General features: G+C 45.8%; 1 protein-coding gene across 1 annotated transcript in view; it reads right to left on the bottom strand.

Annotated features, from left to right (window-relative positions):
- Positions 1 to 24,741, bottom strand: part of LOC108445764 (potassium voltage-gated channel subfamily KQT member 1-like) — a 289,498-nt gene that overhangs the window by 28,159 nt on the left and 236,598 nt on the right. The gene's annotated exons all lie outside the window — the stretch shown is intronic.

Below are 24,741 nucleotides of genomic sequence, written 5' to 3'. Positions count from 1 at the left end.
CCCATCAACAGTTGTGCTGGCACAGTGCAATAAGGTGGTGCAAGGGTGGAAACAAGGGGGTCAAGGCTTCCCAGAATCACAGGATGGGTCAGGATGGAAGAGACCGCAGTGGGTCATCTGATCCCACCTCCCTGCTCCAGCAGGGTCAGAGCACACAGCACAGGATTGTGTCCAGACAGTTCTGGAATATCTCCAGTGAGGAGACTCCACACCCTCTCTGGATAATCTGTTCAGGGCTCGGGCACTGGCCAGGGAAGAAGTTCTTTCTTCAGGTGGAACTTTCTGTACATAAGTTTCTGCCCATTCCTCTTGTCCTACTGCTTAGCATCTCTAAGAAGAACTTGGTGCATCCTCTGGCTCCTTCCTGCAGATACTGACAGACACTGATAAGATTGAAGCAGCTGCAGCCTCGGTTCCTTCTCAGATATTCCCAAGATTTATTTAAGATTATCTGTTTGCAGGGTCTTTTCCAAGAAAAGATCTCACCCTCAATGACTTAACAGAGGATCAGATGCAAGCATGGACTCACCTAGACATGTCTGAGGCTGCAGCTCAGGCAGTCCTCAAGGTGATGTCCTGTTCTGGACCCTCAACACAGTCTGGCAGAACAAGGGCAAATAAAGAGCAGCCTGTTTCCTCTGGCTTTTGCTTGTACAGCTTAAACCATCAATGCCATTAGGGACAGGCTATAGTGGAGGCACACAGTAATTTCCCAGTTGGCGTGCGAGATCTGCTGTACAACCTTGTAAGATCTCATGCGAAAACCATTTAGTTCCATCCACATTTTGCGCTGCATCTCGTCCCTCTTCTTATGCAATTCCAGGGAGCAGCTGAGTTTTTGCTCATATAATAATACTTAAAAAAGCCCAACCACCCCAAACCCAAAAAAACAAGACCCAAAGGAAATTAAACCACAAACAACTATATTCAAAAAACAAAGGGTCTGGCCGCTACCCAAGAAAACAAGGAAATTTAAAGATAAAGCAAAGTGTCCTTATTTCACCCTGTTGTGCCTGAGGATGGCTGGGATTTCCAAAGAAGGCAAGACACGGCTTGTCCCACTCTGCCAGGGAGTGGCCAGCAAAGGCCAGGCCCTCCCAGCAGATGAGCTGGACTTATCCCCACTCCTTAATGGGAAAGTCATGCAGCAACGTTGAAACCCAGACATTGGAATCTAAAAGACCTCTCAGCCATGTGTGCGGCTGGGATGGATTAGGACTAAATGAGCCCGGACTCACTGATGGACATGGAATAGGGGCAGGCTCAAATGGGATGAGTGTCCCTCAAACCCACTGATGGGGGTGATGTTTTGAAGGAGCAAGTGGGCCCTTTTAAATTTTTATTCTTTTGTGATACCAGTTTTACTACTATCACAGTTCTCCAGAGAAGCTAACTCTTACCATTTCCATTCATAAGTCATCATCAATTTAGCAAAATCTATTTGATTTGTTCTGGAATAATTTGAATAGCAAAGGCTTTCCTCTATCCTCCTTCTGAGCCTACGTGGCCCTGGTGAATGTCTGTGCTTTAATTTATGATGAAATTAAAAGGCATAGGCAGTGGCCTGGAACGGGAAGATGTTCCAAACCGCTGGGAAAAAATATACCAACCCCCACCCATGACATCTGCATCCCTGTGAATGCTTCTTGCAGGTGCATGTCCTGGGACAGGGTAAAATGCACACATCTGATTTTGATGTTCATGTTGCTTGCTGAAATCCCATTAAACAAATGAGCTGCATATTTTTTTCTGGTCTTTTCTCAGTGTCATGTTTAGACTCTACTAATTCCCCTGTGCTCACTTGGACCCATCAATATTTTATGCCATGAAGTGAAAAACCAGCAACAAAGACAGTCCTTTCAAACCTCCTATGTCTTAAAGACTGAAATTGTTTCCAAGTGGTCAGAACATTTTGCCAACTTTTGTTTTTGATAACGCCCTTTTCTAATCCAGGAATCAGAGGTGGATCCAGGTCTTAGAGCTGACTTCATTTATAAGCACATTTCCTAAAGATAATGGGGTGCAAAAGCTACCTTCTCCTTGCAGCTGCACTGACAGAACCAGCTGCCCTGAAATCCAAGCTTTTTGGCAGTTTCCAGGGGCGCTGGGAACCTAGAGGCCATCTCCGAGGGACCCCTCATTGCTCGGAAATAACAAGCTCCCCCCAAGGCTGCCAGCCAAGAATACTGGGGAGCCTCAACTCCCCAGCAGGCTGGGAACGTGGGGAGCTGAATTTGGCCTCCCATGTCCCAGCTGACAGCCCTAGTTTCAGACCTGCTGATTATTCTGGGGTCTGGGTTTCTTTTTTGCCACGCAACATTTCCAAAGGTCTCAGTTTCATGAGTGAGGGAAATTTGATGGAAGCTTGAAAAAACTTGGCAGGATGGAAAAGCTCTTTCTCACCCATCTAAAGTCTTCTGTTTTCTCCTGGATGAGTGTAGGAGTTTTCGAGCTTATCTAAATTTTCCCAGTGGAAGTGAAGACTCCTGCCCAATGAAGTAGTGAGAATAGCTTGCTTCTCTCAGTTATCTTTTGTTGAGCTTTCAGAAGTGGCACACAGTCTCTCTGAGCTGGATACTGTTCAGTGAGAGGGACAAATGCTGATATCCAGCATGGGCACTCCTGTGTCCAATTCCTCCAGAGGCACTCCTTTCCTCTGCTCTTTGAAATGTCTCTATCACCAGTTATTTAAAACTGCGCCTTTTCTTACTCTGGCCCTGAGGAATCAATGCATCTGGCAGGAGACCACAGCACTGTTTCAGAGCCATTTGTGTGAAATACTGATGTCCAGACTCCTATTAGTTCTTACCAGCTGCTAAATAAGAACACCTTTTCCAGTGATTCCTAATTCCCTGAAGCAGTGTAGTGTTGCCCAAGCCTTTCAGCGACTGGGCCCTTGTACGTATTTTTCAGTAGTCAGGGCGCAGTGCAGGAAACTGTTGGAGAATTAGTTTGAACTGGATACACACACAGATAACACTGCTAAGAAGTGCTTCCTTGTTACAGCGGGGATACTGCAACACGCATATCAGACAACAAGGCCCGTGGAAAAGAAATATATATGGACAGATTCTTGGTAGATGTTTCAGAGATGTTTATTTCTCCAGCCACATGGCCGGAGCTCTGCCGAGGAACTGCGGCAATCATGGGACCCGAGGGTCCTTGCCCGCGCAGGGAACACAAACCAACCAATGGGAACGAGGCTGACCAGGGGCAGGGAATCCCCGTGCCTCCCTCCCAGGACCCCTCTCCCAGGGCTACACGGCAGGAGGGAGGAGCCCCAACACTTCACCCGTTTATTTTTAACAAAAAGAGATTTAAAACTTAACATTGAAAACAACTGGATAAACTAACAAGACCCGTTTAAAAACAAACCAAGCCACCCTCCTGAGTCTTTAAATGTCCAAACAGATTCTCTGGAACATCTTAAGGCTGACAGAAGGGAGACAGGACTCTCCGTGCATGCTTTGTGGGGAAACTAAGACAGGAGAGGGTTTCTTCCATTTGTACCTGTTGGAACTCTAAACAACAGTAGTTAATTTCTTCCCTCCCCCTTTTCATCCCCCCCTCAGCATTGGAGAGGGGTTGTAAGGAAAGGGAACATTATAGGGAAGTCATGGGGTGAAAAATGGATTAGGAATAAACTGGGGATGGGGTAAACTTAGGAAAGGGTTCATATTGGGTATAGGGTAAAAGGGGGAAGTAGGTTGTGAGTAGGGAGGTTGCTGGGATGGATATTGTTTATAATTTTGTGCATAACGGCTGCCTTTGACTGGAATACCTCCAGGCCCAGTAACATTTGCTGCTTGTAAACCCTTCTTTCCTTGCATTATATCAAACTGTACAACTTCTCCATCTCCTACACTTTGCAGGTAATTTTTAGGGTTATTCCTTTTAATGGCAGTTCTATGGATGAATAGATCTTCTTCCCCTGTATCATTTCATGTTATAAATCCATAGTTGTTTTTTACATTGTACCATTTCACAGTTCCTGTGATTTTCGTTGCTACTTCTCCTATCATGTGCTTGCGTGTTCGTCGTGGCTGCTGGTCCCGCGTGGCCGCCGCCTCGCCGACTCCGACATCTCGGCCGGGCCCCCGCGTTGCGGCTGCTCCGCGCTCTCCGAGCGGCGCTGCTCTGGCGCGTCTGGGCTCTGCGCGGCCCCACGTTGCCATCGCTCCGTGCCCTGTGAGCGGTTCCGCTCCGCCAACTCCACGCTGCTTTGAGTGCGGCCCCGTTACCGCTCGGCGCTGCGCAGCTTCTCATGTCGCTATGGAAACCACCGCTTCTTGCTCTACAGGGCTCTCTGAGCCGTGTCCCCGGCGCCTGCGGCATCGCTCCCTCACTCGCAGCCAAGTGGCCAGGGACCCCAAGACAGGGATGGGGTCCTCGATAAGGTGCGCACTCCCGAGGGGGCTGGGCGCATCCAGTGCAGGCACCTCCGCCAGCACGGCTGCAGTCATGCGCTCCTGGGATGGCGGCTGCACGGTCTCGGCCATGGGATTACGGCCATCCTTTACTTTAGGGGTAATGGGACCATACAAATGCTCCTCAAGAGCTTCGCTGATTACAAGGGATGCACAGAGAGGTTCTATCACTAGTGCATGTTTTGTTTGATCCTTTATCTCACACAAGATCTCGGACCAAAAACACCCGTGACTAGTTCCAGGAGGATCAATATCAAAAAGTAAGTCTCAAGAAATATAAAAGAAATTTTTGAAAAGCCAGTTAAAAAAATGTTGTAGATCTCCCGGAACAAATACTTTCCTGTTTTGTTGTTCAAGGATTCCTTTAACTTCAAGATACATTTCTTTCTGTGACTCAGAGAGCCACATTTCCCACGATTCTTCCATAGTCCAGAGAGAATATCCAAACCAAGGTGAGAAGAGAGAGATCTAGAGTGGTTTTTACTCACGAATTTTCTGTCCTTAGGGATCGGGGATCGTTCTGCCTGCATTCTCTACCATTTGTTACAGCGGGGATACTGCAACACGCATATCAGACAACGAGGCCCGTGGAAAAGAAATAGATATGGACTGATTCTTGGTAGATGTTTCAGAGATGTTTATTTCTCCAGCCGCATGGCCGGGGCTCTGCCGAGGAACTGTGGCAATCATGGGACCCGAGGGTCCTTGCCTGTGCAGGGGAACACAAAACAACCAATGGGGAACGAGGCTAACCAGGGGCAGGGAATCCCCGTGTCTCCCCCCCAGGGACCCTCTCCCAGGGCCCCACGGCAGGGGGTAAGGGACCCCGACACTTCCTCTTCCAAGTGTCCTTTATGCCTGTTGTCTTGATAGTTTGCAGCATGGACTTTCTCCAAGGAAGCCTCCTTCCAAGTCCAGTCTCTGTGTGGAAGCTGGCACGGAGTCCCTGCTGTGGGTGACTCAGTGGGGAGTGTGCACAGCTCCATGTTCCCAAATGTCAGTTCCTTGCCTGCCAGCAGCATCCCAACTGCACTTCCCAACAAGAGAAGGACTAACAGGGTGGGCATCTGTCTCACCCTGACATTCATCAACTGCCTGAGAGGCACAGCTCCAGTGTGTAAATGCTCTGCTTGTAGCCAGGGCTGCAGCTTGCCTGCCCTGTGGCTCTGACTCACGGCACCACCCCTGCAGCGGGGTGATGGCTGTGAGCTTGGATGGGATTAGGCAGCACAGGTGGTACCACCTGCTGCAAAGCTGTCCTGCCCCAGCTCACTCCCCAGTGGCTCCCAGACGTGTAAGAGCCGGCTCAGTTGCTGAAGGGGAAGTGGCCAGGGGACAATGGGCTCCTTGTAGCTGTTCAGCAGCATCACTGCCCTTGCCACTGGCTGGCATTTGGCACAGCTCCTTGGGCTGGGTGCAAATGGGGCCAGTGGTTTTGGCTGTGCCCCTCTGGAAAGGTGGCAGGACGAGTCACAGGTTTGTGTGGATCTCTAACACAGACTGGGGCTTTCTCTTTGCCATGAGATCCACAGGGATGTGAACCACTGCAGCCTCTGTCACAGCCACTCCGGCCTTTGTCACAGCCACTGCAGGTCAGCGGTTTATGGCTGCTGCTCTCCTTTATTCCCGTGCTTTCCTTGCTGTGCTTTCTACTCGTTTGGATAAAGTACCCAACTAGGCATGTTTCCTGGAGGAGAGCCTAAAACCTCCCTAGAGCCAAGACACTGCACCCTGACGGTGCTGCTACCTTTGCCTGCAGCCTAAGGGTTTAAACCAGTGGAGTCATCTATTGATAAAGCCACTGCCGATGTCCCTGTCGCTGTCACTGCTTACCACAAGACCTGCTTTGAGCAAGTAGGGTCCAGCACTGCCAGAACCTGTAGCTCTACTGTCCTTAGCATCTTCTATGTTGGTAGATGGGAACTGTGTGTGGCATTTTTAAACAAATCCCATATGGAGGCCAATCTAAAGTCTGTGAGTCTCATTACACACCTCACCTCTCTGCCCCCTCTCCCTTACATCCCTCAAGCATCCAAGAGGTAGAACCCCCAAGCCCAGACCCTCTGAACTTCAACTCTTAGCTGGCTGGCTGCGCTGCAGAAGAGTCTTGGTGTTCAGAGGATTTAGGGGAGCCTTTTGTTTGTATTCTGATGCAGGTTTGTTTTTTTTTACCAGGGCCCCAATATCTCGTGCAGATAAATGCTGTATGCTCCATGGGCATGTGTTGTTTGGCTTTAACAGCCAATAAAGTGACCACAGAAATCAAAGTGGATGTGACTTCCTCTACCCCATGCCACAGAGGTCACTGCCACAGTCACCTCTCTTCTTAGGGCAGGCCACACCATGAGCTTTGACAGAAGGCCAGGTACCTGCAGACTGACCCCAAAGCAAAGCACAAAACCTGCTCTAGCACACCACTGATGTAATTTCTTGTACTGTACCATCCCACGGTGCCAAGATTACACATGGAAAACCAAGATTAAACTCTGCTTCTTGTGGCAAGGGCCCTTTGATAACTCCAGGAGGAGGTCTGTAGGCAAAGTATGAAGTGTAAACATCCCAGACCCCAGTCCAGCTCCAGGAAACTGGAAAGAAGGACTGATAAATTTACCCATATTCATAGCTTCAAGCTTCCTCTTTAATCAAAAGAAAGTTCAAGTGACTTTCACTCTACAGCCCCCAAATGATAAGACTTTTCTAGTTGTAGCTTGTCCTCACACACTGTAGATGTGATTTGTGTATGTAGTCCAAAGAAAGCAAGGGTTTGAAATTTTTGGAGGACAATCTATGCTCACTTAAAAATTCCAGAGTATCCAGACATGATGAGTATTCATTGTAATGCCAAAGTCAGGAGAAGCAATTGGCACCAGTTGTCAGAGTTCATCCTTCAGACAGTTCACTTGGGATAAATTTTTTTTCAGGTAAGGCAGCTGAGGAAAAAAGGACCTGTGTTCCCTGCAAGTCCATTTCTAAATGCAAGGACATTCTGATCTACATATTTGTGTGAGTTTAGAGAGAGCTTCATCCTGTGGGCCTTTTGTGCAGTTTTCTTCATTTCCTGAAAGCACATCCTGCAACAAATGCTCAAAACCTAAAAACCTGATGACATTAAAGTACCTAGATTCATTTACTTCCCTGAATGTCATGCGGTGGAAAGATGAGACAGATTTTCTGCCTCTGGCCTAGTCCTCCCTTTCTGGTCTGGAGATGTCGGCACCGCTAAAGCATCTTGGTTTGGCATTTGCTTTATCTGTTGTTTGCACAGATACTGCTCTGAATAGTACTTTATTTTTTGTGGTACCAGATGGCTGGATACTAAAGGAGGAAAACACTAGTGGAAGAGACATTTGTCTTTTCTGAAGAACAACAAACAGAGCTCAGTGTTGACCTACAGCCTCCAACTGTCTGGTGGACTGGCTGCCCCAAGCTGCAGAATATCCATCCTTACTGGAGCCAACCTCCCAGCATTCCCATGCACTCGCACACTGGCATTCACACCTCACAGCTTGGTTCACTTCAGTGCTGATTCTTCAAATTACTCAAAAGTATCCAATGAAAAGTAATGAAAATCATAACAATATTTTCAGCCCTTGATTGAGCTACTCAGTTTCTACAGCTGGTGTGTACAAGTTTTTGTGTATGCTGTAGGGTTTCTAAGAGTGTCACTAAATTGACAACAAGTGTCAATCTGGGAGGCAAGAGGAGGAAGAAAAGGTTTCTGCTGTCACACAACAGGTTTAATTGAACAGGAGCAATGCATGACTTTTAAATGCTCATCTCCTTAATGCTGCATTGACATATTAATGTCTCTTTAATACATTACAGTTAAAAAAGAGAGATTCCTTAAAGCTCCAGCCATCCTTCTGCTGTATTAAAACCACAAGAAGTCAGGAAAGGGAAACTTTGTGTGTCTTAATATAGTTTACATTGCACACCTGATAGCAATCAGTTTGAAAATGTTATGCATTAGTACGTTTAAATTATCTTTTATTATTTAATCTATTTTTCATTATTCATTGTTATTAATTATTATACTTTAAAATTATTATTTATTTTTATTATTTATTTCATTAGAACCTGGGAGTCTCCTGAAATCAGCTGCCAATTCTTTCACATCTGAAGGACCTCACTAGGACCATGTCTTTCATCAGAAGTGGCTGCCCAGGAGTGCAGCGACGGGCTGGTTGTGCAAACCCCAGTGGCTGAGGCACCCACTGAGGAGAGGTCAGTTTTCTCCTTTGCCCAAGGAATGCGGACTCACATCTCTAGTGGTGACTGCTCTCACAGCTGGGAAGGAAACTGTGCCCCCAGTGACTCCAGCTAAATGCATCTTTCATGGCTGGGAGTCATGTGCAGTAGGCTGAGTAGGAAGGCTGGGAATGACCTTCCCCTCTCAGGACAGCTCAAGGAGTTTGACACTTGGAGGAGAGAAATCTGTGTCTAGCCCTCCAGCCCCAGAAGCTGAAGTCAGACCCCCCATACTCCCCAGAGGAATGCAGGCATTGTTGAAGCAGGAGTCACGCCACCCTGTCACCCTCTGGGCTCGGAAGGAAAGCCACCCTGACCACAGCGTCTCATACAGAGCATCATTCAAGGGGCTGCTCAGTGATGGCTGAATGAATCGAGCCATTTGTGTGAAATCTGTAGAAAAATGCTACATCTGTGGTCATGATAGGGCCTAGGATTGAGGCAGGCACTGAGCAGCACAGTCCAGGGGCACTGCTGGTCACACCCTGGAGCACAGACTTAAGTACATTTGTACACTTCTGTGCACAGAGCTGTGGGTGCTGGGGATGAGTGTTGAGTGTGAGGTGCTAAAGTCTTATTTTGGGCACCTAAAGCCTCGGATAGCTCTAGATATGCCTACAAAAAGCCCATTTACATCCACAGAAATGCCTTTGCAATGACAAGGAGAGGTTGCCAGTGCTACACTAACCAGGGCTGGGGCCAGAGGGCTCTGCATCACAGGAAGGAGCCCGAGGGCGAGGACTGGAATGACACTCCCTGCCTTCCCTGGGACACTCCCAGCAGGCAGATAGAATGCACAGAATTCTCCAGCCTGTCTCCACATGGCTGAACACACTTGAGGGAGAGGGGACAGGGGTGACAAGTCCCTGCCCAGCACAGCAGACATGTCTCCTTTGTGACTGCCCCACCTCCCCACCTAACACATCCCAAAACCCACAGGTAATTGATAACTTCCTATTACAGTAACAGGATAAAACTGCTTATTTTGTGTGTGTGTGTTGCAGAGAGAAGGTTTGGTTTCACCGATACTTTTCTACTGCCAGTGTATTCACACTTGAGTTGCTTCAAAGTGCTCCTGCCTGTTCCCTTGGATGACAGCGGCCATCATAAGGTGCCCTTGGACAGCAGGTGCCAGTGGAACTGAGCAGTGATGATGACAGTGGTTCTCTGGTATGGAGGTGTCAGCTTATGTCCCTCTTCAAAGCTGCTTCCAGAAAGGAAAAAGACTGGTTATTGGTCATAGGGGACTCTCTCCCGAGGGAACAGGAGGGCACTTATGCAAACTGGACCCACTTGGTGGGGATGTTTGCTGTCTCCGTGGGGCCCAGGTTAAAGATGTGAAGATAATGAAGATAAATCTTCCCAACCCTGGTGCAGACCTCTGATTACTATTCATTACTGATATTCCAGCTGGACAATAATGGAGTTCCTACAAGAAGTCTGAGGTCAGTCAAGAGACTTCAGTACCTTGGGATGACTTGTTAAGGGATCTGGAGTGTAAAGAGTGCTCCTCTCTGTCTTCTTGTGGCAAGGAATGAGAGAAGAAACAGGAAGACCCTTTGAGCCTGGTGTCAGTGGCAGAATTTTGGGTTTTTTGATTGTAGAATAATAGTTGGAAAAGACGCCTCAGATCATGGTGTCCGTGGCCTGGCTTATCTCTAGCAGGTCCGGTTTTATCTCTTTCTTCCCTCAACTCTAGTGCAAAGCTCTTTCCATCAGCCCTGCTAACTCCTGCACAAAGATCCTTTCCCTCTTTAAGGCAGATGGACCCTGTCTGTTGCCAGCAGGGGACATCTCACTCTAAACTACCTCAGGAGATGTCAGGCTCTTCTCCCATGTAACAAGTGACAGGACAAGAGGAAACACCAGGGGAGTTTTAGATTGGATATTGGGAAAAAGCTATTCACTGAAAGGGTTGTCAAGGACTGAAAGAGTGGTCAGGCATTGGAATAAATTGCCTAGGGAGGTGGTGGAGTCACAAGAGGTGTCTGGATGTGGCACGTGGGGACATGGTTTTGGGGTGGATACGGTGGTGCTGGTTAATGGTTGGAGTAGGTGATTTTGAAGGTCTCTTCCACATTGGTGATCCTGTGGAAATACCCCAGGATCAAATCCTACTTGCTGCCAAGCACCACTTGCCCAGGAGTGCAGGCAGTAAATGCAGAGCACTGTGTTCAACCAAAATTAAGGAGCTGCTGTAGACACGCTGATATATCCAGCCACTAATATGGGATAAATTCGGTGTAATGCCTTGTAAAAATCTGTTTGTCACTTCCAGATGCTTGTACTTGTAGCTGGTTACTGAGCTTGGGGGGCTCAGATGTAAGTAATTAACGTTCTGGCCCTGTTAACTTTCCACTTTCTTCCATTCTGATGAAGCGTCCCATTGTAAAGCAGACAACAATGAAAAGCATGTCCATTTTCAAATTGTTTAAATGTATTAAGCATACAGGCCAGGGTGGATTTTCATTAATCATTTTTAAAGTTGTGTATGGGGGGAGGGATTAGCTGACAGAACTGTGCAATGTCACTGCCAAAAGCCCTGACTCTTTTAGTAACTGTGTATGAAATTAGGGGGAAAAAAATCTTTAGCTTAGTGACCAGACCAAAATATATTTTTACAGCTGCCAAGGTTCTCACTGCAGATATAAACCAGAATCTAAAGGGATCCTGTGTATGTGCATGCTACACTATGACATCCTACTTCCAACAGCACTGGCATTACTTTTGTTGGAGGCTGAGTGGTGGACGGGGAGGGCAAGGGCTTGGCAGCAGCGGCACCCTGGCCAGGGCTGTGTTATACACCCAAACAAAATCATTTAGGGAGACAAGGTTCATGCCACGAGCTGCTGTTGTATTTTGAGTGTGTGTAATGGCTCTGGCGGGGCCAGGTTCACCCCTGTGTCCCGCAGGTGCCGGGTGGGGCTGGGCTGTGAGGAGATGCTGCTCCTGGGAGCAAGTGCAGACACAGAATTGCAGAATCACAGAATTAACTGAGTTGGAAAAGACCTTTGAGAACATCGAGTCCAACCTGTGACCCAACACCACCTTGTCAACCACTGGCACCACTGAGTGCCACATCCAGTCTTTCCTGCAACACCTCCAGGGACCGTGGCTCCACCGCCTCCCCGGGCAGCCCATTCCAATGCCCAATCACCCTTTCTGTGAAGAAATTCCTCCTGATGTTCAGCCTAAACCTCCCTTGGTGCAGCTTAATGCTGTGTCCTCTTGTCCTATTGCCTGGGAGCCACCGTGGTCTCTCAGTGTCTCCCTCCCCCTTCCCACCTCAGCCTAGGCACTGCAGTCACCTGAAGGGATAGGTGAGCTCTGCTGCAGTAATCACCCCTCTAGGCTGTGACATCTCTTAAGGAGCCTGTTCCATCCCCCAAGTGCCCCAAGGACAGCCCTTTGCTGGATCAGAAAATGAAAAGGCAGTCAGGAGCTCAGGCACAGGATGAAACTGATTCTCAACACTCGCCTGGTGGCTGGTGCAGCTACAGGGAAACACGGCAAAATTGAAACTCAGCAGAGAGAACTGGGCTTGTGCTTTTGCCATGTGTTCTTTTAAGTTCCCTTAGTACTTCTGTTGCATGAGCTCTGAAGATCTAATGTCATAATTCATAAGTACCATAACGCTGTTTCCACTTAGAGGTTTTCAGCAAATTTTGCAAATAAACAAATGGCTTCATGACATGTATTAAATGCAAACTGAACAAGATGAAGATACCTGAGCAAAACAAAGTACAAAATAAAGGAATAGCCACAGATTGTAAATAGCAATTCATAAATTGCAGAGAATAAATCACAATTTATAAATCACATATTATAAATCTCAATTGCCCTTCAAAATCTCCCACCCAGACTTTTGAATTTCTTTTCTGATGCTGATGGCCTAATCCATGTCCAAGTTATCACTTGGCACTTGCAATAAATTCTTAAGATGAATGCAAAAGATTATTAGTTTGTTCTATTATGTTAGAAAATGCTGTGCAACATTTGAAACATATCCTCTCAGATGAATGGAAATCAGATGCAGCCCTGTTTTCTCACAGTCTTTTTCTCCCACTTTTAACAAAAAAGTGCAAAGAAACATGAAATGGGTCTGGAAGGGCAACTAGTTTTGTAACATTTTCCTGGAGAACGGAAGAAGTTGGATTTTCTTCCTTCAGACTAAATCTGAAGCACATTTGAAAAATGAGCAAGAATCATATGTCTGAAATCTTCAAGGAATATTAAGGCTAGCAGGCCAAATGTCTGCCTCAGAGATGCTCTGGAGGATGCACATTGGCTAAATGATGTCCAGCCTTTGAAAACCTGGATATGCTCCAGCTTGGGGCTTGGAGAAAAGGGCCTTAAGGAGCCTCCAGTATCTGCATCTACTGTTCAACAGAACATCTCGGGCTGGGTGAAAGATGGATGCAATTTGTGAGGATCTAAACCTAAGGCAGCGGCTCCTGTCCTTATTTGCACTGCTTCAAAGGCTTCCTGTGAAGTCTGGGAGATCAAGGAAAAGAGAAAGATCAAGGAGAAGGGAATGAACTGTCTCAGCCTGACCTGCCCTTTGGCCAGGCTGTCTGGGGAGGTGGTGTGGGGGAGCTTTTAGACCATTCTGCTCCCCAACCCAGCGACCTTGGGCTCAGGAGAGGCTGGGATTGCCTCTGCCTTCGTCCACATCATCAGCTGTGCCATCATATGGACCTGAGGGTTTGGGTGGCCACGTGCTGCTGCCACTGGGCAGTTCCACTATTACCCTCCTACACACTGAAAAGGGAAATGTACTTGATGGTTTTCCTCTTTTTTTACCCCCTTGGCTGGAAGAGAATGCCCAGCTATTGAAAGAAAACATAGGACAAGATGCAGGAGTAAGAAATAGCTTGGAGGGACTCAGTTCAGGTCAAGTTTATGGAAACCCACAGCTCTACCAATTTGCTAACTTGAATCAGCAAAAAAAAAGTCATTTGTAGCCCATGCCCCCCTCAACTCTCTGCAGTCTGTAAAATGTGTTTTTAATCCCAAAAAGCCTCACCACTGCTGGCAGTCCCAACTCTGCTCCTGCTGCCAGGGGAAAATTGGGGGAAAAGATGTAAAGTGACTGGATGGCATAGGAAATTTTAGTGAAATATTCTGAAAAATGATTGGCTGGAACACATTTCACAGATTGAGCAAGCACCTAACATTCCCATCAGGTTGGGTTTGACAATGAGAGGGTCACCTTGAGGAGTGACAGATTAAACAAGCTTATAAAGCCGTAAGAGAATTTTAGAAAGTATTATTTAGCCTTGGTGAGGACAAACAGGGAAACAAAAAAGCCAGCTCTGCTCATGTCTCAGGACAGCCCTGCCGCCAAGAGTGCACTGTTCCTGGCTACCTTAAATGTCTTTGGGCTGTGCTGTTCCTTGTTTCTATTTTGCTTCACAACTGCCCCCAAAGTGAAAAGTACTTCGGATAAAACAGAAAAAACTGATTAGCAAGTTGTACCAAGCATGCAAGATCCAGCCTCCTGAAGTGGGACAAAGCCAAGAAACATAATGGAAATTTTGACTGCGTTTGAAAATGGTTATTGTCACAACTTCAAAGCTACTCTCGAAGTTTTCTGCATACTTAATCTGCTTTTAGCATTTCACCAGTACACTCAAAATCTACTGCCTGTATGTCCAACCATCACCATAAACATGCAGTGTTGTTGTTGGGATGTAGGGCCCAGTTATGCATTTTGAAGCACAAGTAAGCCATGCCAGTTTCCTGATACTCAAAAGTAAACAGAAGGCACAATTTTGATCCAGTAAAATTTGGTCGTGAGGGTCACGAACAACTAGAAAGCTGTGCTCATGGGTGATAGGATGGAAACTGCATTCATGATTTGCTGGTGTACAACCACAATAAAACATCGTTAATCAGCTTTGATGGAAGATGCAAGTCTGTTACTCCAGTGGATTCTGTGGGACTAACAAAAAGCCTTTTTCTAAGATGGGGAAGGTTCCTTTCCAAACACCACTGGCCCTCTAAACTAAACACACCTCTGGTCTAAAATTTTTTATGCAACCGTGGAAAATAATGGAAATGAAGGTGCATGGCCAAAATTGCTATCCTGCCCTGGGAAAGCATTTTAAGAAAGCTCACTATCCATGGGCAACGCTTACTGGAATCCTGTCACAGAACAGATGAAGTCTGAGCTTATGATAGCCCCAGATGTGCCAGGCCTCCTGAAAAGAAAATGTGAGAGAAGGCAGGTTCTGTTTCCACTGGGCTGGAAAGAACAAGAGTGAATTATCCTGTACAGAGCTGTGCTGCTTCTGGTACCCAAACCAGTTCACTTAAAGCGAGTGTGGCTCTCTCTGCCCTCTTCTGCCACTGACAGTCCCTTTGAGTCCTCCTTAAATGAACAAGGAAATCCAGATTTCTCTTCCACAAGGTGAAAAGATAGAGCTGTTGAGGTCAGGTAGACTGCACTTACTTTGCTATTTTATTTTATTTTATTTTATTTTATTTTATTTTATTTTATTTTATTTTATTTTACTGAAGGAGGGCTAGCACAGGGTGGAGGCTCTTCTGCAAGCAGAGGATGAAGGCAATGGGATGGGCAACGCTTACTGGAATCCTGTCACAGAACAGATGAAGTCTGAGCTTATGATAGCCCCAGATGTGCCAGGCCTCCTGAAAAGAAAATGTGAGAGAAGGCAGGTTCTGTTTCCACTGGGCTGGAAAGAACAAGAGTGAATTATCCTGTACAGAGCTGTGCTGCTTCTGGTACCCAAACCAGTTCACTTAAAGCGAGTGTGGCTCTCTCTGCCCTCTTCTGCCACTGACAGTCCCTTTGAGTCCTCCTTAAATGAACAAGGAAATCCAGATTTCTCTTCCACAAGGTGAAAAGATAGAGCTGTTGAGGTCAGGTAGACTGCACTTACTTTGCTATTTTATTTTATTTTATTTTATTTTATTTTATTTTATTTTATTTTATTTTATTTTATTTTACTGAAGGAGGGCTAGCACAGGGTGGAGGCTCTTCTGCAAGCAGAGGATGAAGGCAATGGGTGCCTGTCACAGGGCAGCACCAGCCCTGCAGCCCTGGTGGTGTTTTGTGCCATCAGAGGGAAGAAGCCAGCGAGGTCTTGCTCCCATTTGGCCTTAGGAAGAAAGGTTTAATCACCACCGTTTTTGCCAGCTGGGGAGGCACCAAGCCAACAGAAAATTGGGAGGGGAAGCAGGACAACCAGCTTTTGGGAGTGGGAGGGAAGAGGGGCTGCCAGGCCCTACTGTTTGTGTTTCTATTTCTGTTTTAAGTTCTGTTTTGAAATAAAACACATTATTACACCTCTGCAAACTGCTGCATTTTCTAAGCCAGCCCAGAAACACGGCCTATGATCTCATGGCAGCAAAGTCTGGGGGCACACGTAGAAATACAAAGGCAAAAGAAGACAGGCTGTGGTCTCAGCAGCTCCTTGTGCTGGCAGGAGCAAATCTTTGCATAAAAGCAAAGCTAGGAAAACATCCATCTGATATCCCTTCCAAACTGCAGCTTGACTCAGTCACAGCTCTGTTTTTCAAGCTCAGCTCCTTTGTTCCAGCCCTACTACTGCTTGTTTTCAGATCGACTCTTTGCTGCAGGAATTTTGCTTGTAATTTCCCAGGCAGCTGGAGCTTATTAAATGTGATTTTCCAGAGCAGTATTTTACATCAGTACCCGATAATGGCTCACCTGTAAACACCCTCTCTAACGAGCACCTTTGGGCGCCCCTGGCTGTGGTTGGCACGGGGGGGATGCCGGGTAAAAAGTTTAAGCCCCAACTTTCTTCAGTGCATTTTTCCCCTGCTCCCTAATCTCTCCTGACATAATGTTGAAAGTTATTACTTAGCTGCATAAAGAAAACCATCTGTCAATTATTTACCTGCTCACATGTGGGACCAGGTACCCAGAAACTGTTAGTGCAAGCCAAGGCAACCACTGCCCAGCTTCTGAGAGAGCAAAAATCCACTTTTAGTCCTCTGATTCAATCATCTGCATAGGGTAAGTCAGTAAAAAACCTCTGCTCTCCCTCAGAGAACAACTGAGACTCCTCCAAATACCATTTTTGACATCCAAGTCACAGCTGAGGAGCCTTTCAACTTCTTTTGAGAGCATTTGGAAAATGAGATTGTTAGCAGCTGTAAATAAGTATTTAAGTGCACATCTTGATGAAGAGATATGTGGAGGTTGTTTGTGCTCATCTGCGAAGTGTATTCTCATGCTGTGTAGTAAAAATGCAACACTTGAGCTCCAGTCAGCATCCAGAACACTCAGAAATGACAACATTTACTGCTTCTCCAGTTTCCCTGTCATGGAAACTGGGCTTTTCAGAAGCACTTGCTGGATCCTGGTCCTGTCACCATCAGTTTAACAACAATTTCAGTTGAGCTAGACTCTGAATAGAGGGCTTTGGCTATGTGTGCCTTGACTAAAATGCCCATTTTTTTGCCTTGCATCCTGCAAATAACAGGAAATTGCACCAAAGATTTTGTGAGACTGCTCGAAAAGAGCATCTGGGAAAAAAGTCACTCTTGACGAAACTCATGAACTGTAGGCAGACTTCTGCTAATGTTACTCCACAGCAGATACTTTCTGCTGTGGTTAGCAGAATCACTTGAGGTCTGTGGATTTCTTATTGGCCTCTCTGGAGCTTAAAAGGAAAAAACCAGGACTTCTTGTTTTGGGCTTGTGTGCTTGAATTTGCTGTAGCATAGCCTTCAATGGACACTGCCCCCCTGGGTCCATAGAATTGGGAAAAAGCCTGAAAGCCAGCATTTAAGAGAATCCTTGCTTAAAATCAAAATATATATTTTGGTAAACAACGATTCTGCCATTTAAAAATCTGTCTCGTGTTGTTAATGTTTTCATTGTTCTTACAATCTTTTTTTCTTCTGGTGATCTCCAAGGAGAGGCCGGCAGTTCCGAAACTGAGTTGTCTAGATGGGTCTTTACTGACACCCTGAATCCAAGCTCGGTAAAGCTGGCTGGGTTGGTGGGGGTGACTCAGCTGAGATTTACTAAAAGAAAAAAAGGCTAATTCCCAAGGAATTTATGCTATATACCAGCAGCAATATTGCCAGACCTGGGGAGGGTTAAAATGCTTGCTAATAGATAATTCCAGGCAATTGTTACTCACTTCCCTGTAGAAGGACTGAAAGCTTCAGGAAGATGTTTTTCCTCCAAGACTCCGAACTGGATGGAATAATAGAACTGTTTCCTTGAATTATACACTCACAAATCATAGCAGTTATAACTTGAACTCCCAGAAACAACGTGCTAAAGATTTTGTAGAAGATAAACTGGGATTACATTTGCTGTAAATAGCCAGCATTCATGGAGCAGCGTGTCAGCTACTGGAATAACTGTGCCTTAATTTTGCAGATGATCTGCTATTTGTGGGTGCTCCATCCTCTCCAGAATAAAAGGAAGAGGAAAACAGAGCACACTCGATATTGGTTACAGTGAGATCAGTCAGGTCAGTGCTGAGCATTTTCAGAAATCCCAGGCAAGGGAAGCTAAACTGCTTGTTGTGCTGGCTGGATAGGAAAAATGTGGAATCTGTAGAAGCCAGAAGCAAAATGGCCAGCTTAAGGCAGCATTATCAGCAGCTGTCTTTTGGTCTTAAATAGAAAGTGCTTTTTAAGGAGGTCTGTTGGGAATACTCCTACAACTAAGTGAGCCCACAGCAGCGTGCTGCTGATGACTAAGTAAATGGAGATGGAGCAGAGTTGAATGGCTCCCCAAGGAGTTGCCATATTTCTTTCCAGGATTTCTTGGACAGGACTGTATGTCTGAGCTGTTTGTGATGCCTTCATAATAAGTATGGCCCTGTGAGACTGGGTATGCACAGACTGCTCCAGTGCTGAGGGGTGAGCAGTGTGTCCAAGGCACTGGGAACACCTCAGGCTGTCCCTGTACCCAGCACCCAGGGCCAGCCCTGGCACCTGACCAGCCCTGCTGTGAAAAGCAGCATGGGGCTGGCTCTCTTTGGGCCAGCTCTTGTCCTCCCAGACAGTGCATGGGTATGGAAACACTTCTGTGTTGGGAGGTGCAATAGGATGAGTGGGAACTGTGCCAGGCCTGTTGTGTTTCATGTTAAAAACAGGATCCCTGTGCATGGGCTGCAGAGCTGAGCTAGGATGCCTTTTGCTGCTCTACAGGGGGCCTCTCTGAGATGTGCACAGGGGGATGTCCCAGAGAGTTGTACAAAATCTCCAGATTTTCCCAAGACAGAGACAGATAATTGGAAAAATTTGCATAAAGGATATTCCAGGATTTATAACTTCCTTTCAGCAATGTTTGAACAATTTTGCCAGCATCCAGTGTTTCTGTTGCATACAAGATGCTGTACAGCCAATGCAGCAATGAAGAAATCACTGCTTTGCTACAACTTCAGCATAAATTTACAGCTCACAGTGACATCCAAGGATGCTGAGACCCAGCCATAGATGATAGTGTGTTCTAGATCCTCCTCTCTTTGGTTCCTAAAATCACCTCTTCCATTCAGGACATGCTTTTTCTAAACACATTTCCTTGTCAGTTTACAAATTCTATTTCTGAATGCTTCATTTTTACCTGCAGTGGGAGCAGCCTGACAGCACAGAGGACAACTGTCAGGGGCACACACGCTGCAGATGCCATTAGAGGCAAGTCAGCCCTTTCAAAGACATTTTTAAAATATCATCTCCACAGCCGGTGTGGCCATTTGTTAAAAACAAATGGCACTTGGGGAGCCTGGAAACCAGGGTCAGCCATTAGGTGGATCTAAAATATGTGTCATCTGTTTAGTGTTGTATCCCCTTACGCACTGCCTTTTCTCAGAAGGCCGGTCCCTCGAGGCTGGGGAGATCAGAGGGAAACAGGAGACCCATCATCAACCTGCTGATGAGCCACTCATCAACAGATTATCTCTGCTGAGGGTGAGAGCCACGGGCTGAGTGCATCTGTGGCAGTGACAGCACCAGTGCCACAGCCATGGCAAGGACCAGCTGAGGTGACTTCTGAGGAGGGCACCTTCACACAGGCAGCAAAAGAAGGGTGGGATTGTTGGGTGAGTCACTCCAGGGTACTTGGCACTGGTATAAAATCAGTGGGCTCAGCCTGGCCCTGCGGTTTCCTTTCTTTCTGGGCAGGGATCTGCACAAGCCGGAGGAGCTGCTGGGTGGATGGGATTTGCAACCGCTTTATTTTCTCTGGGCTAAAAATACTCGGCAAACTTGGGTTTTATTTTCCACTCCTAACAGCTGAGCCCCGGTCTGGAGGGAATGAATGTGTTATCCCACTGTGAAAACATCTAAACAGGTGGAAAAGACAAGGGAGGGTAGAAAGAGAGGGTGGAGAGTCTGCTTTTAGACAGAAATCCTGTTTCCTTTCTAAAAACAGACCAAAGGCCCTGTAGGTCATTTTAAAACTAAAACTCGTATTCACCTTCTCACCTATTTTCTTATGTGAAAGAGCCTTGTGTTGGAAAACACCAGGAGGAAAATAGTTATGGAGACACTGTCAGAGGAAAGAGAAAACTGTGGGCACTGTGCTGCTCTTTCAGTCAGACCCAACCATTCTGCCAATAAACCTCATTTTTCACCTGTAGCTTCTGTTGTGCCAGCTGGACTCTCCCATTCAGCTTTACCGAAGGGCTTTCTTTTATCTTCTGAGAAAGCTCTTTATGAAAACTATCCTAGCTCTGAGACAGCTCTGTTGAGGCATCTCAGTGTTGCCTAGTGGTGCTGTTTCTCCAGCCACCCCCGTGCCTCAGCACAGAAAAGGCTATCAGACAGGTTGAATTGTGCTAAATGCTACATTTCCCATTTTTTCAGTATGGAAATATTTTCCACTAAGAAGTGTGATCCTGCCTGGTAAGACTCCCTTCATCCAAATCCTGTCTGGATTGCAAGTAAGTCTGCAAAGGCAAGGGCTAATGCACTAATCCATTCTGGTACTGTATGTCTTTATAGGAGCTTTCTAGATGAGAAAAATACAAGTAAGAGTCCAGAGACTTGTGCTATAAAGAATGTAATCAATAAAGTTATTCAAAGTTTTACAAAAAAGTGCTCACACGGATCATTAGGGCAGAAACTTTAATCCACTGAGCTTTAGAAATGAGGAATTTCTTAAGTAGCACCTGAGTTGTTTTTTTTTCCCCTCTGCAAGTCTTTAGGGCTTTGTGGATTGTAAATCCTGCGAAAACACTTATTTTCAAATAAATATTGTGGAGGAAAAATGAAAAGAGGAGGGATTGTGGGACACGATGCTCTTGTGGTAACTTCTGCCACTGCCATCATTTGTGTGGCCTCTTTGGTCCAAAGCAGAGGGAAGTGTGGGGGATGGAGTAGCATGTGGGAACTACACAATAAATGAGTGAAAAGACACATCTAGCTGGTATAGTCTGCTCAGGTAAGGCAGTTGTACATCTCAGCTGTGCATTTACTGCACATGTGCTATTTGCAGTGTTGTAGGCATCAGGCTGCAAGCCCATTCGAGTTGTCTGTACTAGGCCTCCACAGCAGGTCTAGTGAAGATGTGAGGGTTGTCCCCTTCCACCAGGACTCCTGTGGCCTTTACAATGGAAATTCAGGAATCCTGCTGTTGCTGGATGAGTCTGGGTGCATGACCTAGAGGTGCCTCGGACAGCCACATCAACTAAGAACTTCTGTGCTCATTAGTTTTATGCTAAGACTAAGACTAAGTTCATTTCAGGGCTGCCAGAGGCTCATGGCTGGGAATAGCTGATGTAGGCTTGTTTGGGGGGCCATTTCTGCTTGTGGGTAAAAGAGAACACGGGGGAGAACTCCTCACAGATTTCTTCTGCTCTCTATAAGCCACTGGAGCAAAAGGTGAGTGGAGTTTGCTATGATTCATTCAGACTCCACAACACTAATGGCCATTACAATGGATTCAGAATAAGAGAAAAAAAATTAAAAACAGCAGAGCCAGAAGAACTGGTGGGGTCACCACCAACAGAAATATTTTTACTTCATCCTGGTTACAAATAGTCACAGTTCAATATTGAAAATGTTGTCATGCGGGTACTGGTGTTCTAGAGAGCCCCTGTGAATTGGAAGTCAGGGAAAAGCAGCCTGGCCAAAGTCAAACACACCAGAAGCAAGTGCCTGAGGGGGGAGAATGGAGAAAGACGACTGAAGGAGGAACACATGAGCAGGGGAAAATGATTTTGCTGCCTGACTGCTGGTTTCAAGGTTAAAGAGAAAAGATGAAATCAAAGTACCCATTAATTCTAACTGTTCAATCTAACTTAGTTTGCTAATGCTGCAAAACCACTGGTTCACTTTTATCTAAAATTGCAAAAGCGTAATTCAAAGCCTGTTCAAAGAGAATAATGAGATAGCCTGGAAGACCATTACCTAAAACCCAGTTAGAATTATATGTTATCTGTGTGGACTCAAGTTTTTATTAGCTTGCATTTGCCCTCCGGGGCATCAGACAAAGGCCATCTATTTGTCAGGCTTTGGAGGAGTGCTAAAGCTCAGCCGTTTGGCCAGGGTTGAGGGCAGAACTCCATCTCTCTCCCTGGGATTTCCTGGAGGGATGTAAGCATGCGTGACTTATGCAGTGCCTTCACCCCGTGCATGTCCTGCACCAGTGATCTGCAAATGCATGGCTGGATTCCCCTGGGCTTTGGTCTGCAGCAGGAGCCCTGCCTTGGCTATAGGACTTGCAGTCTTATCGCAGGCAAATGACTAAAATTGATTTCTTTTTCAGCTGAGCAAGATTTCTGCACAGAAAAGTGGATTCAGAGCTGGGGGAAGCAGGAGGGGGGACTGCTGTACCTCCTGTTGGTTAAATACCCCTTGCTCTTGTGTGCTAGTGGCTGCCTGACAATCTTGTCTGAGTTGTTGTCAGAGTATGGCTCATGTAGAGGCAGAGGAAGTGTGTTAAATCCAAGTAAGTTCATGATACACTGGACAGTTGGAAGCAGCTAATTCTTATTTTGCCCATCAGAAGCCCAGTCCCTCCCTCTGCAGCTGTGATTTAGTAACAGGGTACTGTTTTGCAGTCTCAGATTAGTCTGCCTTTGAGTACAAAATTAATTCCTTACATAACTCAGTTATGAAATTAATGGATTGATTGATGTTGATGATTTGATGTTATTCTGTTAAACTGTTTTTGCCAAGGCAGAAAAATGTGTCATGATATGTTTATTTGTATGCTGCAGAGCATAAATGAAAGAGTTGATTGAACTGTTTTTTATTTAAAAAAAAAAAAGGATAATAATATCTTGGCTGTCAGTACTCTTTTGTATCTTTATTGTCTTTGATTCTTTATGGTCTTTACTGGCTTCAGTGGACTTTGGATCAGACAGTTGCTAATTCATCTTCAAATCTTTACACAAATGACAACGGCAAGTTCACCATGTGTGCAAATTCCTTTATCTTCTGGGAAAAAGTGAAGTTTACATCATAAACCAGAGGCCTACGGTAAGTTCTGAGGCCACTTCTGTCACCTCTACAAAAGGATCATTTATCAACCATCCGATGTGTTTCCTCGCCAAACGGCCAATATGAGGAAAAGTAGGTTTGTGTGTGATGCTGTGTGTGATGTCACGTAGCTGTGGGCAAAGAGTCACTTTTAACAGACATTTTTCTAAGGAAAAAACCATCCAAGAACAACATCTTGTCTAGCAGAGAATGATGGCTAAAGGCAAAGGACAAGGATATTCAGAGATGGAAAAGCTGTTACTTCAATGTGCAGTGGTAACATACCCCATGTGAGCAAGAAGTTCAAGGTCCCCCTTATTTAAAGTGTTTAGGACACGGAGAAATGCAGGGGTGGAGCACAGGAGACAAAAATCTCTCTGCATGTTCTCTAAGACTTGAAGACAGCTCTGGAAGGAGCCTCTTGCAGAAAGAGATTTTAAGGAAAAAAAAGTGGAGAAGCAACTGCTCTAGTCTGAATTTGGATCCAGGCAAAGCTTAACATCCATGGTGAATAAGGACAACTCCTTTGGCAGGTGACATGGAAAGGTGTGACTGTCCTGTCACCATGCTGAGCTGAAATCTTACATGATCTGGCTGATGTGATCAAATGAATGTTTCTTCCACTTGACTGCAGCTTCTCTGAAAGTATCAAGCCCCAGTCTCTGGGGTGAATGTAGAATTTTGCTCCTCATTATTACAGATTATTATATTTCCCGTGCCAGTCACTGGAAACCTGCCTGAAAAGACATAGATCCCCGTGGAGCAACAGCCAGAACCTGGATCCCAAAGCATCCCTCAAAAGGCTGCACGATGGTAAGTGCTGGGTCATTCTGAAGCACTTCCAAGCCATGACTGTTATTTTTCTCTGCTAAAAACCATTAAAAAACTCTGAGGAGTAACACAAATAACAGGGATGAAAGCCTGACCTTTGTCAGAGATCCAGACACTGGCTGCATTGTAGTTTCAGCAGTGGGCATGTGGCTGACTTAAAATCAAGGAGGCAAATAAAATAGGAGCACTCAATGCAGCCATGAAAAACTGGGATTTAACCCTTTTTCAGCCTAACCAGTTGCAGCTTGGAGTGAACAGTGACCATGTATTTCGTAAAGGAGGAGCTGTTTTTGTTTTTGTTTTAACAAGAGCATTCAGATCAGCTGAGTTTGAGCCAATGCTGAAAACAGAGCTGCCAAATTTATCATTGACCAGAAGATTTGTATGGGGCCAAAGGAGGTTGGTACAGAGAGATTAGAAGCAGATTATCAGCATGCTTTTAGCTTTATCTGTTTCTAGAAGCAAATAATTAGCCTCAGATACAACCTCATCTTAAAATAAGTTCTAAAATATAAATGATTGGTGTGAAAAGACTGATAAAAGTTTTAGGAACTGTTATTTTTGTCAGAAGAAATTAATTCCCCGAGGACTTAATTTCAATCAATGTGGTTCCCGTAGCTCTGCTACAAAAAGCCAATTTCAAGAAACTCATTTAGTTCCTTATTTCAAATCCTCCCTGCAGCCTGCCTGAAGAAAAGGGCAAAAAAAGAAACAGTTCTGATGACAGAAATGGGGTCATGCAACTTCTGGAGCTTTGTTACAAAATGGAGAAAATTGCTGGTAATGGTTTCTTTTT

Source organism: Corvus brachyrhynchos, unplaced genomic scaffold, assembly GCF_000691975.1.
Source record: "Corvus brachyrhynchos isolate BGI_N302 unplaced genomic scaffold, ASM69197v1 scaffold523, whole genome shotgun sequence".
In the NCBI taxonomy this organism is placed as follows: domain Eukaryota; kingdom Metazoa; phylum Chordata; class Aves; order Passeriformes; family Corvidae; genus Corvus; species Corvus brachyrhynchos.
This window is presented reverse-complemented; position numbering and strand designations above follow the sequence as displayed.